Below are 17804 nucleotides of genomic sequence, written 5' to 3' on the forward strand. Positions count from 1 at the left end.
GTGACAAGCCCTACCCACTTACAGAGGACTGTTCATCAGACTTCCCAGTCAGGGAAGCAAGACAAATGAAATCCACACCAGGTACCTGGAATATTACCTCTTCCCATTTAAGTAAAAAATAACAACCAAGAATTCCCAGACATATAAAGAAAAACAAAAGCATAAAAATAATAGACTATCATAGATTGACTGGAAATTGGAAAAAGGGACCTGTTTGGGGATGATAAAAATGTTCTAAAACTGAATTGTGGTGCAGGCTGCCTGCACAAAGTTGGGAAATTATTTAAAAACATTAAATTTGACACTGAAGGTGGATAAATGCTATTTATGGTATATAAGTGATACCTCAATTAAAGCTGGTTTTAACAATATACTGATTAAAAAACAGTTTGTCAATGCGAAAATAGCACCAGATCATGTTAAACAAGTAAGGAAGACTTTATTCAAGGATATTGCAATAGGGGAGAGAGCTCAGCTTAGTCTGAACTCAACATTACTAAAACAAAGGGTGCAGGAGAGCTGGGATAGAGGGATCTGTGTTGCTAATTGACCTTACCCAGAGAAAAGGTAAACATCCTGTTCTATCTTCATGACAAGAGGTGGTTTTACAACTTGGAGCAAGGTGTCTATCAGAATTAGACTCTTCCCCAACCACTGAGACTGGGAGATAGGGGCACTATCTTTCTTGATGATTACATTTCAAAGGGCTGGCTCCCAGGTTCTTGAGAGGAACAGTCCTGGGTTATAAAAGTGATATGAACCATTTTTAAAGATTTGCATCTCAAAGGGACAGGGAAAGAATTTATAATTGCTAGTTTTCTAAAGTAAATGCAGTAAGAAAAGTGAGTTTAGAGGCCTAAAGGCAAGAAGCATGCCTAAAGGCAAGAAGCATGTCTAAAGTTGAGTCAAGCTGAGGGGAACTTTAAGGCCCTCTTGATGACAAGCAACCCAACGAAAGAAAATAACTAGCCCCCAAAACAGAAACAAAAAAGCAAAAAGGCAAAAAGCATTCACTACTTTAAAAATTTTTTAACTAATTTTTGCAGATGCATTAAAAATTGTATCTCTAAAACAAGAACTAAAAAGTCAGCACACAATAATTGTCTCTTCTCCAAAATAATAATTATAATAATTAAAAAAGTTATGAAGTCATAGAAATTTCCCAGAAAAGGGGGGGGGAAATGAGAAATATGATGGAAAATATAAATGTATTATTTCCTTCAAATCCCCAAAATTTGTAAACACAAAATGTGCTGAAAAGCAATATACAGAAACCAAATTCCATTACTAAGAAAAACTTAGGCAGCAAAAACTTTCAGTTTATATTATATTACCTGGCTTTTCACCGTATTTTCTACCAAAAAAAAAAAAAAAGAAGCAACCCATTTTTCTATGTTGGGTCAAGGAAGAAAGTGGAAAGAACAGATTTTATAGACGTTTGGGATAAATTTATTTTTTAAGAGGTGGAACCACAGAGAAAAGCTTGAGCTTTATGTTAGACGTTTATATACTTCTGAATGAATTATTAAATAAGCACTTGGTATTTTTTGTTATACTTGACCTGTGACGTGGCGTCTAAAATAATTATCACAATGTGGCCTGGTGAAATGAAAAAGCTAAAATTAGGCCTTAAAAAGTCATTTTTTAAATTAAAATGCTTTGATTACACTTTAATATATCTTTTGTGTCATGTTGCTTCACTCTTAATATTATTTTTTCTTTTAATTTTGATCTCTTGATTTTGAACAAAGAAATGTAATGAAAAAATTAATTACACTGGGCTAAAAGGTAATTACAAAATGATCAAGAATTTCTAATAAAAAATTTATAGTAACTTTGCTGCTGTTAGAAATCTATTCCCTTTATGTTATGTAAGTAGAAGCCAGAGATTATAACCTTAGAATGTAAACATATGTCACCTCAGCGTTGAAAATATTATCAACAAAAATGCCAGAGTTGACAGTTATCAGAAAACTTGTCTCCCTAATAGGCCAGCCTTGGGTTCTCTAGTACTATGAATCCAATTAGTAAGGTGGGTGTTGTGGGGGAGGGAAGCCCTTGCAGGTATTAAGAGTCTGGATAAGATGGTCAATAATACAGAGAAAAACACGAATGATGCGAGTTCATTGGCTAGTGGAATCCAGAAGACATCTGGACCTTGAATCTAGTTAACAAGGTTGGGAATGGGGTGGTAGGGTCAGGAATTCGTACAGATATCCAAAGCCTGTAAGAACCGAAGGGAAAGAAAGAATGATGATGGGTTTCCAATTCGTCTCAGGGTTCTGGGACCCACATGAACCATGGCATGGGGTTCTGCCACTAGGTACCAGGTAGCAGCACCCAGGACACCTGAAAAAAGGAACCGAGGCATAAAAAGAGTACTTTCTTCCCTAAGGCAAGGACTCTATTCCCTGCCCAGTACAACACGAGGTTCAAACTCTGGGCAGACTTAATTCATAAGTAAGAACAAATAAGTCTACCAGACAAGAGTCAGTAAGTATGCAGTAGCAGAAGCAAGAACATTCTGTCAGGCATATTTCTCATGTGGTAGATAAACCATTCACTCCACATGAAAATCAGGATAAAATTTCATATTCTACAAATTCACGTATCTATTTGTGGGGGTTAAAACAGTGTGAGCATTTTAACATATCAGGAAAACAAATAACTTGAGATAACAGAACATTGAGGACAGAGAGGCAAATCAAACATTCCTTATTCAGGTGCTTTTGTGGATTAGATATGCTGAGCTCTAAAACCACTGGAATGACACATCTTAATACTCTTACCAAGAAATGTAGCTTTGCTTCCTTCAGCCAATCTTGAGCAACTCCGAAAGGATGGTCCTGTTAATTCTCTAGCAGATGTTTTAAGCAAGGTTTAGCTTAAGTTAAAGTAATGACCAATCGACTTTATATATTTTTTAAATTAATCCTCACCGAGAAAATTGATAGAAGTTCATACCAGCCTCTGGCTTGCTAAAATTTTTACTTACTGTATCTACTTAGGTTAATAAGTATTAAGTTCAAATAATATGATTTTTGTTATCTTATGTTCGATGGATTTCTTTGCTACTGCTCTACTTGTACAATTTGCTAACAAGCTCCTTCTAAGGCATAGACTACATGTGGGAATCAGAAAAAAAAGCATCGACTGCAGCTCTCTTCATAATTGCTGAAATGATGACACAGAGAGGAGGAAAAAGTGGACAGTATTTCCTATCTGTCATCAATTTGAGGGAATCAAAGGCATTAATTAATCTGTAGTTTTAACCCTTACTGCATGTTGGAATCACGTGCCTCATCTAAAATCAATTCATAATTTCAGGGTATGTTACCCAGACCTGAAAATTTTCCTAAAGTGTCTTGGGTAATTCTCCTGTACAGCCAGGATTGAAACCACTAGGTTAAAAGGCCATTCTTAAGATTCAGTCCTGGATTCAAATCGATGTTAATTCTCTAGTGCAGTAGTCCCCTGTCTTTTTGGCACCAGGGACTGGTTTCGTGGAAGACAATTTTTCCATGGACCAGGGCAGTAAGCGATGGTTTGGGGATTATTCAAGCACATTACATCTAGTGTGCACTTTATTATTAATACATCGTAATATATATAATGAAACAATTATACAACTCACCATAATGTAGAATCAGTGGGAGTTCTGAGCTTGTTTTCCTGCAACTAGATGGTCTCATCTGTGGGTGATGGAAGACAGTGACAGATCATCAGGCATTAGATTCTCATAAGCAGCGTGCAACCTAGATCCTTTGCATGCACAGTTCACAATAGGGTTCATGCTCCTAAGAGAATATAATGCCACTGCTGATCCGACAGGAGGCGGAGCTCAGGAGGTAATGTGAGTGATGGGGAGCAGCTGTAAATACAGATGAAGCTTCGCTTGCTTGCCGGCCACTCACCTCCTGCTGTGCAGCCTGATTCCTAACAGGCCATGGACCAGTCCATGGTCTGAGGCTTGGGGACCTTCTACTCTAGTGGGCAAAGAATGCAATCAGAAATTTTTCAAAAGGAGACATACAAGCAGCAACAAACATATGAAAAAATGCTCAACATCACTCATCATCAGAGAAACACAAATTAAAACCACAGTGACACACCAATTTAAACCACTCAGAATGGCTACTATTAAAAAGTCAAAAAACAACAGATATTGGTGAGGTTGAGGAGAAAAGGGAATGCTTATACACTGTCAGTGAGAATGTAAATTAGTTCAACCCCTATGGAAAAGAGTGGAGATTTCTCAAAGAACTAAAAATAGAATTACCATGTGATCCAACAATCCCACTATGGGTATCTACCCAAAAGAAACTAAATCATTGTATTAAAAAGACCCCTGGCTGGGCATGGTGGCTCACAGCTGCAATCCCAGCACTTTGGGAAGCTAAGGCAGGTGGATCACAAGGGCAAGAAATCAACACCATCCTGGCCAACATGGTAAAACCCCATCTCTACTAAAAATACAAAAATTAGCTGGGCATTGTGGCGTGTGCCTGTAGTCCCAGCTACTTGGGAGGCTGAGGCAGGAGAATCGCTTGAATGTGGGAGGCGGAGGTTGCAGTGAACTGAGATTGCACCACTGCACTCCAGCCTGGCAACAGAGCAAGACTCCATCTCAAAAAAAAAAAAAAAAAAAAAAAGACCCCTGCACATGTATGTTTATTGCAGCAGTATTTACAATAGCAAAGTCACGGAATTAATCTAAATGTCTATCAATGGATGCTGGATAAAGAAAATGTGGTACATATACACAATGGAATATACTACTCAGCCATAAAAAGAAATTGCGTCTTTTGCAGTAACATAGATGGAATTGGAGGCCATTACCTTAAGTGAAATAACTCACAAACAGAAAGTCAAATACTACATTTTCTCCCTTATAAGTGGGAACTAAACAGTGTGTACACACATGAACATACAAGTGGAATAATACGCATTGGAAACTACAAAAGGTGGGAGGGTGGGGGTGTGAGGGATAAGAAATTACCTATTGGGTATAGTGTAAACTATTCAGGTGATGGGTACACCAAAAGCCGAGACTTCACCACTACACAATATATCCATGTAGCAAAAATGCATTTGTTCCCCTAAATCTATTTTTTAAATGGCAATAATAATTTTTTTAATGTATTTGACCTTAAGTCAAATACAACCTGTATAATTCTCTTTCTTTACCTTTAATAGGGTTGATAAATGGGTTAAGTGAGGTTATCTATTTAGGTTCTAGAGCCTGGCACACTGTAAACTCTCAATAAATAACAGATTTTGTTTTTAGGTGGAATCTAAAAGTCCATATTAACTACAGTATTATTAATTCACTTTTTGATGATCCTAAGCAGTAGTATATAGTAGCACCTAATATGAGAGCAACATTGACATACATCCCCCTAAATAAATTAATGTTCTCATCTCAATAGATCTTTTTGGTGGAAATAGTTTTAGATGCTAAGGAAGTAGGCAAGAGGTTCCTGAAGAGAGGCGTATTACAATATATACTTTGTGTATAGCAGAATTTCACTATTTAACAGAAATTAAGCAAAAGAAAAAAAACTAAAAAGACCTAAAAAGAATTCAGTGCTAATGCTTGCCTCCAAAAGAAGAGTATTTATCACACCAGACAGCATGTTTTCAATTGTCTCTCTTAATGAGACTTTATCATCCATCTAGTTATAATGGATACAATTGCATATCTTAGAATATGCACTTTCAGGTAGTTTTGACAAAATCATTAATAAATAAGATGAAAAGAACTTTTAGACATCAATCGGCATATCAGAAGGCAAAGTAAAACTTTACATAGATACAAGAGGCAGCAGATTCCCTTGTGCAGTAACGATACTTCAGACTATTCTTTCTTTTAGCTAGAGAAAATAGTGTTAGAAACAAATTTGCAGTGCCACAAAAGAAATAGCACTTGAACATAAATTTAATTTTCTCAGCAAGGCAATTTTTACTTCTATAGAAGGGTGCCATTCGTGAATGGAGTAATGGCCAGAGCACACCTGAGCAAGGGAGGAGAAGGGGTTCTTATCCCTGATGCAGGTAACCCCTACTGCTGTGTTGTTCCCCTATTGGCTAGGGTTGGACCACACAGTCTAAGCTAATTCCAACTGGCTATTTTAAAGAGAGTAGAGGTACGACCTGGAGTGGCAGGGTGAGTAGTTTGGTGGAAAGGACAGTTACAGAACAGGTGACTCGGAAGACTCAGGTCAGAGCAGGTGACCAGGGGTGACTCAGAATGGAGCAGGTGATATAGGTTAGGAGGGGGTTGCTTGCTGAAACTAGGGGCAAGGAGACAAAGAGAATGAGGAAGTTAAACTTTAAAATGAAGAACAAAGAACAGGGGAGATGAACATACAGATACATTGGTTCTTTGGAGAGGATCTCAGAACTCATTGTACTTAACACTTTACAGGCTAAAATCTTTGAGGAGGAATTTATTATACCCTACAATAATACTGTGCCTCACTGTGTTGGAAAAAAAAAAGTGGGCTATCAATGAATTAATGTTCAGCTCCCTTAAGAGGAATCTGCAGTTTGTCTCATATATGTTGACAGGACACAACAAAGAAACATCCTCTCTGAAATCCGTGTGTGGACAAAAGTTGTCAAAAGTCTACTGCATCCCAGTCCCAGCAGATAAAACACATCATTGTACATAGGACTTTCTGTCTTGCATGTTAATCTCCATTGCATTGTCTCAATCCCAAAACAAGACTGTCATATAAGAAGAGGTGTTACCCATTGTATCCAGCTGACAGTGGTGACACTGAGTGAGTCAAGCTAATAATGCTTAAACCTGGCAGTCTTGTGACTCTCGTTTAGCACTTTTGCCCCTTGCCGAGAGAAACACAAAAACATCTGTCATTGAGGAATTAATAATCTAGGAACAATCCCAGATTTACGTTCAGAACAAATCACCCACCACCAACATAACTCCGTTTTAAACTTAAAAGGACCTACCTTCCTGTGAATCACACAGCTGTTTTCCTGTGAGCTGTTGAAGGAGTCCCTCTGTATTCCACATGAGATCACTATTATGAAAAGACTCTGAAAACGATCAACCAAAGCCTTTCAGTAACTCCTCGAGCCTATCTTTAATTGATGAGTAATATTTTATATATTTTATGAGGTACAATGTGCTATTTTGATATAGGTTCACATAAGAATAATTAAATCAAGTTAATTAACATATCTATCACCTCACATGCTGTTCTTTTGCAATAAGAACATTTAAAATCTACTTTTTAAAACAATTTTGAAATACACAATGCATTATTAAGTAAGTCACCATGCTGTACAATAAATCTCTAAAACATATTCCTCCTGTCTAACTGAAACTTCGTACCGTTTGAACATCTCCCCATTCCTCCTACCTCCCTCCAGCCTCTGGTAAGCACCATTGTACTCTCTACTTCTATGAATTCAACTTTTCTGGATTCCACATATGAGTGAGATCATCTAATATTTGTCTGTCTTTCTTTGTGTTGTTTTGTTTTGTTTTGTTTTGTTTGTTTTTGACAGAGTTTTGCTCTTGTTGCCTAGGCTGGAGTGCAGTGGCGCGATCTAGGCTCACTCCAACTGCCGCCTCCCAGTTTCAAGTGATTCTCCTGCCTCAGCGTCCCCAAGTGGCTGCAATTACAGGCACTCGCCACCATGCCCAGTTTTTAGTACAGACGGGGTTTCACTTTGTTGGCCAGGCTGGTCTCGAACTCCTGACCTCATGATCTGCCCACCTCGGCCTCCCAAAGTACTGGGATTACAGGCATGAGCCACCATGCCCAGCCAGTATTTGTCTTTCTATGCCTGGCTTATTTCACTTAACCTAATGTCCTTCAGGTTCATCCATGTTGTCACAAATGCCAGAATTTTCTTCTTTTTTAAGACTGAATAGTGTTACATTGTGTATATATACCATATTTTCTTTATCCATTCATCCATTGATGGATGCTTCTAAGTTTGACTCCAATTCAAAGGAAAAAATTCTATTTTGAAGAGGTTTTTTTTTTTTTTTTTTTTCATGCTATTCCATGGCTCTGGAAATGTCTGAACCAAAACACGTATCATCAATGTGTTCTTCTTACTTGTCATTGTAAAAGTCCTCTTAGCATACATGGGCAAAGCTAATAGTAAGTTAATTTTAAAAGTTTGTTAAAAGGAAAAATCAAAAACATACACTTTTTTTTAATTTTATCTAAAAATGTATACATTTGCCAGTGTAATTATATCTAACAAAGGCTTTTCAAATTAAAGAATGAATCTGCTGGTTGAAGTCCTAAAACATGTTGTTTGCTTCAGTATTTTCTTTAAATACAATGGAAATCTAAAGATTCTTACAATAATCAGAGTATATAACCTTTTGAAAATTTAAGATTTTCTCTAATCTTTTGTAGTCATCTTGCCCACACATAATTTGATTATTTTTATTACCTTTATTATAACCTTTCAAAAGACTTCAACTTAGTCTTCATAGAAATAAGACACTCTTTTATTCACAAGGTCATTAGTTTCTATAATATTTGTTTATAATATATTATTACAGAAATATATACAACTGGCATAAATAGGTTTGGGAACCAACAACTAATTCTTAGCAAGCAGGTGCCTCACTGCAACTTAGTAAAAAATAATTTACTAGCTGTGAGCATTCAGCATCCTGGCCATAAATTGGAATATGTTCCCTAGGGAATGACAAGGTTTGATTTCAGTGAGTCAGTCTAACAGAGGTGAATTTAAAGAATGTCATTTATATTTGATGAATATTTTAATGGCAATGAAATGATCACCTGACTCTTACTTGATTATAAACTCCATGAGGACTGAGCGCCCTTAAGGATCTGACACTCAGTTATACACCTTACAAACCAAACAAAAACATACGGACTAATTTTAGTAAAAGGTACTTAAAAAGTGAAATTATCAGTAAGTCATTCAGGTAGTGTATCTACATGATTACAAAGCTTCAGTTTCCTCTTTTCAAAGTTATTTTACATCTCTGTTTTTAAACTACAAATGATGCTATGCTTAGATATACTTTAAAATGTATGTAATAATAAGCTTGGACTGTAACTAAAATCAGATTGAATTAGATGTAGGTTTGTAAATGATCTGGAAACCTTTTAGGACCATTGCTAGGGGAACCAGCAGAGCAGTGTTTAATGAGTAAGTCATATCTTTATGTTTAAATTAACAATAACACACTAATAAGGTAAAAGAAAAGTGAAATGAAACTGCAGGGAAGCTGGTGATTGTGGTGATAAAAATTATAAGAGGATTCACACAGAATAATCCACGTAACTGTTTCTTCCTCTTTCTATGTTGCAAAGGAAAAAGGGGATAAAATGAATTTTCAGGAACATAGCAGAGACCTTCCAACAACAAATCCTAAAATACCTGAGAAAGCTCTGCCCCTGCTAGCTAACACCTAGAAGAGTGAGCGAGCCACTTGTGTCTGTAAGTGGAAAGCAGCTCCTGGCTATGGGTCCTGGAAAGACAGAACCTAAAAGCAAGACAGTTTCAGAATGAGTTTGCTCTGATCTAGATAGAAGTAGCATGACATAAATGAGAAACAGAGATGACTGGCAGAATTAGATGTTTTCTCACTAATTTTCAACCAGTGTTCACATTTCTTTAAATCTTGCATTTTAATTGCATCTCAAATTTTTTAAAGTTTATATCAGCATGAATTAATTTTTAACAGCTTTATTGAGGTATAATTAATATACAGAAAAATCATACTGCAAGTTTGATCAGTTTGGACCAAGTCATGCATCGGAGATACCATCACCGAAATCAAGTTATTAAACACATCCATCACCTCCCAGAATTTCCTTGTATTCTTTTATGTTTTGCTTTTGTCATTATCTTTTATGTTGTTTTGTTTTGTGATAAGAACAGTCAACTTGAGATTTATCCTCTTAACAAATTACTAAGTATCTAATACCATATTGTTACCTATAGTCCCTGTGTTGTACAGAAGATTTCTAGAACTTATTCATCTTGCATAAATGAAATTTTATACCTGTTGAGCAACAATTCCCCATTCTTCCCCTCCTGCCAACCCCTAGCAACCACCATCCTATTTTCAGCTTCTATGCATTTAAGTATCTTAGATACATCATATAGGTGAAATAGATGGACCTAGAGGGAGTTATGCTAAGTGAAATAAGCCAGTCACAGAAGGACAGATTGCATGATTCAACTTACGTGAGGTATCAATTAATTCTTTATTATTTTAGATATGAAGTCTATCTTTATAGCAAAAATCTGAGTAGAAATGTGGGCTCCTCTCTGTATCACAATTGAGATTGTGGGCCCGACTCTTCAAAGCCAAATTGCGTGTTGACCATTGTCCAGGCAAAAGATCATCCAGATTCCAGACAAAATCATGAAGGTGAGCAGCTTCTAGAGCTGCAAGTCAAGACAAAAACATGAAAGAACCATCAAAAAGATCTTTTAGTGACTCATTAAAACTTTTACTTTCTATCCACATATTTGGAATTATCTTACAAGTCATATGATAGCAATAACAACTGTAATGACAGAGGTTGAATGAGGCTATTAAAGAAAAGACAAATGGAACTTGTAATTAAATACTACCAATAAAAATCATGTGATCATTTAAGCAACTTTAACATAAGATATGTAGTCAGCACTTCCAGTAATAGAATAAATTTTTTTTTTTTTTTTTTTTTTTTTTGAGACAGAGTGTGGCACTGTCGCCCAAGCTGGGCGTGGAGTGCAGTGGCGCGATCTCGGCTCACTGCAAGCTCTGCCTCCTGGGTTCAGGCCATTCTCCTGCCTCAGCCTCCTGAGTAGCTGGGACTACAGGCGCCCGCCACCTCACCCAGCTAATTTTTTTGTATTTTTAGTAGAAAGGGGGTTTCACCGTGTGATCCAGGATGGTCGATCTCCTGACCTCATGATCCGCCCACTTCGGCCTCCCAAAGTGCTGGGATTACAGACGTGAGCCACTGCGCCCCAGCCCGACACATTCTTAAACAAGCTGTTGCCATGAACTTTCTTACAGAAGTGCAAAGAAACATCTCAGAAAAGAGGTTATGAAAGTTTACTAAAAGAACTTACTTAAAAAGTAAGTTTACTAAAAAAGAGATTTTGAAAGTCTACTAAAAAAGCATCAAATCTAGCTGGAAATGTAAACAGGAATCACTTGGAGATGTGTGCTCACATATCCAGCATAAGGAACTGTGTTCTACCCTAAATCAGCTAGGAAATTTATGGAAGTTTTTTGGGGTTTTGTTTGTTCATTTGTTTTGTTTTGTTTTGTTTTTGAGATGGTCTCATTCTGTCACCCACGCTGGAGTGCAGTGACGCCATCTTGGCTCACAGCAACCTCCACTTCCCAGGTTCAGGCAATTCTCCTGGGACTACAGGCGCGGCTGATTGTACTATTTTTACTAGAGATGGGGTTTCACCATATTGGTCAGGCTGGTCTGGAACTCCTGACCTCAGGTGATCCACCCACCTCGGTCTCCCAAAGTGCTGAGATTACAGGAGTGAGCCATCACGCCCGGCCTTAAGATTTTATTAGACAAAAGAATGTCCCCATTTAGAGTACTTTCTTTGATTCTGTTTTTGTTTTGTTTTGTTTTGTTTTTGTTTTTGTTTTTGTCGTTGTTGTTTTTGAGACAGGGTCTCACTCTGTTGCCCGGGCTGGAGTGCAGTGGCCTGATCACAGCTCACTACAGCCTCAATGTCCTGTGCACAAACAATCCTGCCACTTCAGCCTCCTGAGTCACTGGGGCTACAGGCATGTACCACCATGTCCGCCTCATTTTTTTTTTCTTTAGAGATGGGGGCCTCACTATGTTACCCAGGCTGGTCTCACCTTCAGTGATCCTCCTGCTTCCGTGTCCTAAAGTGCTGGGATTATAGGTATGAGCCACTGCACCCAGCCCTATGCACTCTTTAATTCTAATTCTTCTAATTCTATTTGTTGGATCTAAATAGAATGCAGGTAACCATCCTTTGATATGTAGCTCTTCCAATATACCCATTTCATGCTTCTAACCACACAGATACACACAGGCACATTCATTTCATCAAATTAAATAGCTCCAATGCTTCCTAAAGTTCTACAGCATGGCGTCTTCTTCCCCAGCTCCTTCCATTAACTGCCCTCAACTTGTGCACTTTTCCCTTAAACTGTGGCACTTAGGACTAAAAGCAGTCGGCAAAGTGTTGCCTGACACACAGAAAAGACAAGGATAATGCCTCCATCATTCTCTAAAGTACATTTCTATTAATTTAACCAAAGTTGCACTAGTCTCTATAGCGATCATATCTGACTGATGATTCATATTAAATGTATTTTCAGTTAAAATCTCAGTTCCATTTGCATGCTTTGTGCTATGTCTGTCCCTACTCTCATGGGATTTGAGTTCACCAGTGTAGGATTTTACTTTCATCCTTAATAAAAGTAATATTATTAGGCATAACACAATTTCCCAGTCTGACAAATTTTTCAGTGGCTCCTGATGCCACTGTGCCCAATAGGCTCACTTTCCTTCTAGGTTGCACATCATACCAAAAAAAAAGTGTATTTCTCGTATGTTAATTTCTTTTTCTTTTTTCTTTTTCCTTTTTTTTTTGAAACATGGTCTCACTCTGTCACCCAGGCTGGAGTGCAGTGACTTGATCTCTGCTCATTGCAGCTTTTACCTCACAGTCTCAGGTGATTCTCTGACCACAGCCTCCCAAGTAGCTGGGACTACAGGCACACACCACCATGCTCAGCTAATTTTCTGTATTTTTTTGTAGAGACGGGGTTTTGCCATGATGCCCAGGCTGGTCTCAAATTCCTGAGCTTGAGTGATCTGCTCACCTCAGCATCCCAAAGTGCTGGGATTACAGGCATGAGCCACCACACACTGCCCATATGTGTTCATTTAAGAACATAGTAAAGAGAGAAGCGACACAGCTACAAACTTTTTTCTTACACCGATCAAACTTTTTTCTTCTTGTTGACAGCAGTTCATTAGTAGTCATTCTACGAATGCAGACATTTGATTATTAATCTATCTACAGATGCCAGCATCTAGCTTCTATTTCTATAGCTAACCCAAATATATTGGAGATAACTTGCAAAGTGACTTGATGAACTCAAGATGCTACATGGACACATTTTGTTCTGATCTATTAGTGTAGCTGTCATATCAAAGAAAATAATGAGGTAAATGCATCAATTGGTATTCATGAACCTGAAAGTAATTACCATTTTCTCTACAGGGGAGATCGGATTACAATTAGCAGGATACTGAATACCTGAAATGAAAGAGAGAGATGGTGCTTAGGAGTTAATGAAAAAAATAAAATAAACGGGAGCAATGGAAAGTAACCTTACCTCCTTTGCCATTCCACCACAGTTTGCCCCATTTATCTGCCCACTTCCATGTAGACAGAATTCTATCCATGAAGAATGTTCTGTCCTGAGATGCTAATCGCATCCAAATTTTACTTTAAAAAATTAAAATTTCTCATCAATCATCAATCTATATGAATTGTGAAGATAAACTTCAGCAAGAATCATGTCAACATAAAAGTTTCAACTTGGCTGTTACACAAATACACACTCAAGTATTTTTTTTATCTCTAAATAGAAATAATAAAAAGTTGAGATTACTCTTTTGAGAACTTTAATCAAATAACAAGATATCTTTTTGGTAATAGAGCAACATTTATATAGTAAAAGTATTAAAGCCTTCAGTTGGGGAGTTTATCTTTCCCTTTTTAAAACCAAAGCCAATAAAAATGAAATAATAAAGAAACAAACTTTTAATGGCCTATAGATAATGACACCCCTGCTAAGATACCAGTTTAGTACCCTGCAGTTTAAACAGCTGCCATTTGTCAGATAATTGCTTATGTTATTTCCCATCTTTGCATTCAAGCAGAATGCTACATTTGCATTTTTGACCCACTTTGTTTTTGCAAGTAAAGTTGTCATATAAGAATCATTGAATAACCTATCCAATTATCTTCACTAGTTGGAAGGCATAAAAGCAGTTCAAAGAAACTTTACCATCATAAAAAGAGATTTGTTCCATATATGACTTAATTTTCCATCTTATCTCTGGGGGGGTGCAGAACACAACAACTTAACTCCTTGAATGTGCAGCGGAATAATTATCTCCATCCTTCAGTCCCATCCAGTATTCTATATTTACTTTCAGTTGACACAGCTAATCATTCTGCCCCAACAGTTCTCATTTTTACGCCTTTTAAAAGATCTTTTGGCCTAGACTTTGGCCCAGTGGAACATCCCTCAAAGATTCACCTTGTGCACACAGAACTCAGAGGGAGACACTATGTTCATTACCTAGGTTTTTAAAATCTCCAGTCACCTAGCATGAACACATGCTGCTAGGGCCAATTTCACCTTATACTGAACCCTCTTTTGGCCATAGATTTATGTGGCCAGCTTTTAGTGTGATTCTAGGCATACTGTATGTCAAAGAAAAGTTGCAGTGGACAAGTTAAACAGGTAAGGGAGATTTATTCCACACCTATTGCATTAGGGGCCAAGATTATGGCAATAAGGGAAACAGACTGAACTCAATTCTGCAGAAACCAAAGTTAGAAGAGCTTTTAAATGCTGAGGTGACCTAGTGGAAAAGTACAGGAGTCATCTGTGGGGAACTGGTCAATGCAATTAGGCCCTCTGTGTTCGCTAATTTTTGCTTATCAAAGTTAGGCTCCTATCCCCACACAGAGCCAGAAAGATGGGGGCTCTATTTTTCTTGATAATTGCATTTCAAAAGGAGGACCCTCAGCTCCTTGAGAAAAACAATTCAGGATTACAAAACAGGCAAGAGGCTTTTTCAAAGATTTACATTTCAAAGGAGCACAGAAAGAGTTGCAAGTTTTCTACAACGAATGAATGCTGTAAGAAAAGAGAGATCTGGGGCTGCCATCAGAAAGAAGGCTAAAGTTTAGTCAGGCTAAGGTGAACCTAAAAGCCATCCAGGTCACCTGCTTCAATTAGATGTGCACAGGGGATCTGCCCTGGAGTAAATCTGAAAGGGATATCCCAATTGCCTTGACTTGATCAATACACACTGTGTACATGTACAAATTATTACACTTACCCCAAAAATATGTACAACCATAATATATCAATTATAAATTAAATAAATAAACAGAAATAAAAGTAAAGGGAATAGTGAGCAACCAGGCAAGAAGACAACCAAGAGCAGAAGGCTACCATCCATCTCCACAATCCTCCCGAAAAACACCCGGCCACCTTTATGGAATCACAACTAAGATCCCTCTTCATGGAAATAAAGCATTGATTCCTTATTACTTTTAAATTTATTACTGCATATAATCAACAATATATCATGAAAAATAACATATGATCAAGTATATCCTATCTTTCATCTCTTCTAAAATCACATCTTCCCCATGGGCAGAAAAATATGAGTAATCAAAGTTCCATTTCCCCAGAATTTTCTGCAATTTTATAAAATTCATGCAAAAAAAGCAACAAGCCAACATCTGGCTTTTCCAGCAGGACACAGGCAGTGCTATTTGAGGCTGCCACCTGGGTGTCTGATGCTGGTCGAAAGACATTCCATGACCCATAAAGCCATGAAGCCACACACTAGAGAAAGCTTTATATAATACAAGTAAAAAAAAGTAATATTCTGAAGATTAGTTCTCAGTCTGCCCTTCAACCCACTCTTATATCAGGCTTGCCTTTAACGGTCCTATTTCAACCCTACCTTTATGCCCTCCCCTTCCAGCCAACAACTCATTTTATTGAGCTCCCAGCTGTCCATTCACCTGCTTCACTCTCCATTTCATGACTGGTCCAGCACTTTCTTGCAGCATCAGTTACCTGACAGTATCAGACTGATACCTCTGAATCACTCTACTGCTGGAATCCTTTCATTCCTCTTCATGTAGCCCACATGAATTCACTCTTCCAAATTTGGAGCTCAGATCTCACATTTCCCATGAAGCCTTCCTGACTTTCCTTTCGGAATACATGCCCCTCCTCTCTGATCTGCAGCAATTTGATGTACTTCTATTATTGTGTCTGTCTTAACATACTGTAATTCTAGGTTCACCTGTCTGTTTCTCCCACTGACTGTGACTCTTAGTGAAAAAATAACATAGTGTGTTTCCCTTTCTACCCTCGATCCCTTAAAGGCACACAAACACCTGTTAAATTAATTGAAAATGTATCTCAAACACCCCCATAAGCACGACTTAGTGAACCACCCTAACAAGGTACAAGTCAGCACCATGGGACCTATCTCCTTCTGCCTCCAGACAGTTAGGCCTGTTTTTAGATCTTATAATTTCTTCTTTTCAGTATGATATACAATTAGTTCCTGAATAAGTATAAAAGAGAAAATAGTGCAATGGTTAATATGTTCTACAGAACTAATAAGTCCTGCATCACTTAAACTCATCTTTTCTTTTAGAACATATGTATATATATAGACATATTAAAACTTATAACTGTAATAACCATTATAGCTAATAAAATGGTAGAAAATCAGCACTATATCAAATATAATATTTTAAATGTTATAAAAGATAGACCTGGGTATTTTCCTTTCTCCATCTGATTTAGGGATTTGAGCCTAGCATTTATTCTGTTTGGAGCATTATAGATTTTAGCTACTTAGGAAATGTGTCATAATACTCTCTGTTATTCATTCTAAGATAGATTTTATCAATTCTATTTGGTTTGATATGAGAAAATGAAAGAATAAGGAAATAGAGAGGTGTTTTCCCATGTCCTTTGTGGGATAGTACATTCTATAGAATCTAAAAATTAGAAGAAATTTCATCGAATGGCTTCTCAAAGTCTTGGCCTTCCAACACCCAGAGAGGTGGTCACCCAGGCCCTGTTTGAACATTTCCAGTAATGAGTGTGCCTTCCTTCATGAGGTCCTTCTGCCTGGTGCTGCACAGCTCTGATGCTTTGAAAGTTATCAATATTGAAATGAAGCCAGCCTGTGTTGACTTCCAATTTGTGCCTACTTTGTGAAGTTATCAATCATATTCCATTTCAGTCCTCTTTTTCCAGCCCAAGTTTCTATGCAACATGAATTCTAGATGCCTTCCCATTTTTGTCAATCTCTTTCTCTATGTCTTTCTGTACATTCTCGTTTTGCTTTTTGTTGTTTGGATTGGTTGGTTTAAATTTGTTTTTAATATGATTTGAAGAACCACAATTTTCTTACACAATTATAAATTAAACCAAAAGCTTGTAAAACTGGCTTATGAAATTAGAGGGGGATTTTAGAATAAAATTAATAGATGGTGAATTCTAGTTCAATTCAGGGATTAAACTTTAAAAATGCATAAACTCAAGACACATGTGATTCATACTTTAGGATATAATTCTTTACCTTTTCTCTGCTATAACTTCTTGCAGCCTATTCTTAATTTTTTAAAAATTAAAATAGTTCTCATTTTTATACGTTTTAAAAGATCTTTCAGCCTAGACTTTGGCCCGGTGGAATGTCCCTCAAAGATTCATTTCATGCATGTAGAACTCAAAGAGAGAAAATATGGTCGTGGTCTACGTTTCATTGCCTATGTCTTAATTTAAGAATGAAATTACCATTGGTCAATAGTAAGCTACTTATTTTTTCTGTGTCAGGCACACAAGAATTTGCACCATGACCTGCTTTTAGAGACTTGTCAACCCTACTCAACTAAATTTTCTTTCTTTTCCTCTCCTTTCCTTTCCTTTCCCTTTCCCTTTCTTTTTTCTGTCTTTTATCTCTTCTTTCTTGGTACTCTTAAATAAT

General features: G+C 37.3%; 1 long non-coding RNA gene across 9 annotated transcripts in view; it reads right to left on the reverse strand.

The window, feature by feature from the left end:
* Positions 1 to 17804, reverse strand: part of LOC105466685 (uncharacterized) — a 114032-nt gene that overhangs the window by 20253 nt on the left and 75975 nt on the right. For 6 of the 9 annotated variants that reach the window (XR_011620821.1, XR_011620819.1, XR_011620818.1 and 3 more), the window contains 4 exons: positions 13247 to 13296; positions 10219 to 10422; positions 6976 to 7062; positions 3635 to 3692 (listed from right to left, as the gene is read on the reverse strand). This is a non-coding gene — a long non-coding RNA (uncharacterized lncRNA). Of the gene's footprint in view, positions 1 to 3634; positions 3693 to 3914; positions 3987 to 6975; positions 7063 to 10218; positions 10423 to 13246; positions 13297 to 17804 lie in introns of all 9 variants that reach the window. The other 3 variants (XR_011620820.1, XR_011620822.1, XR_011620817.1) reach the window with 2 other exon arrangements.

Source organism: Macaca nemestrina, chromosome 3, assembly GCF_043159975.1.
Source record: "Macaca nemestrina isolate mMacNem1 chromosome 3, mMacNem.hap1, whole genome shotgun sequence".
Classification (NCBI taxonomy): Eukaryota; Metazoa; Chordata; class Mammalia; order Primates; family Cercopithecidae; genus Macaca; species Macaca nemestrina.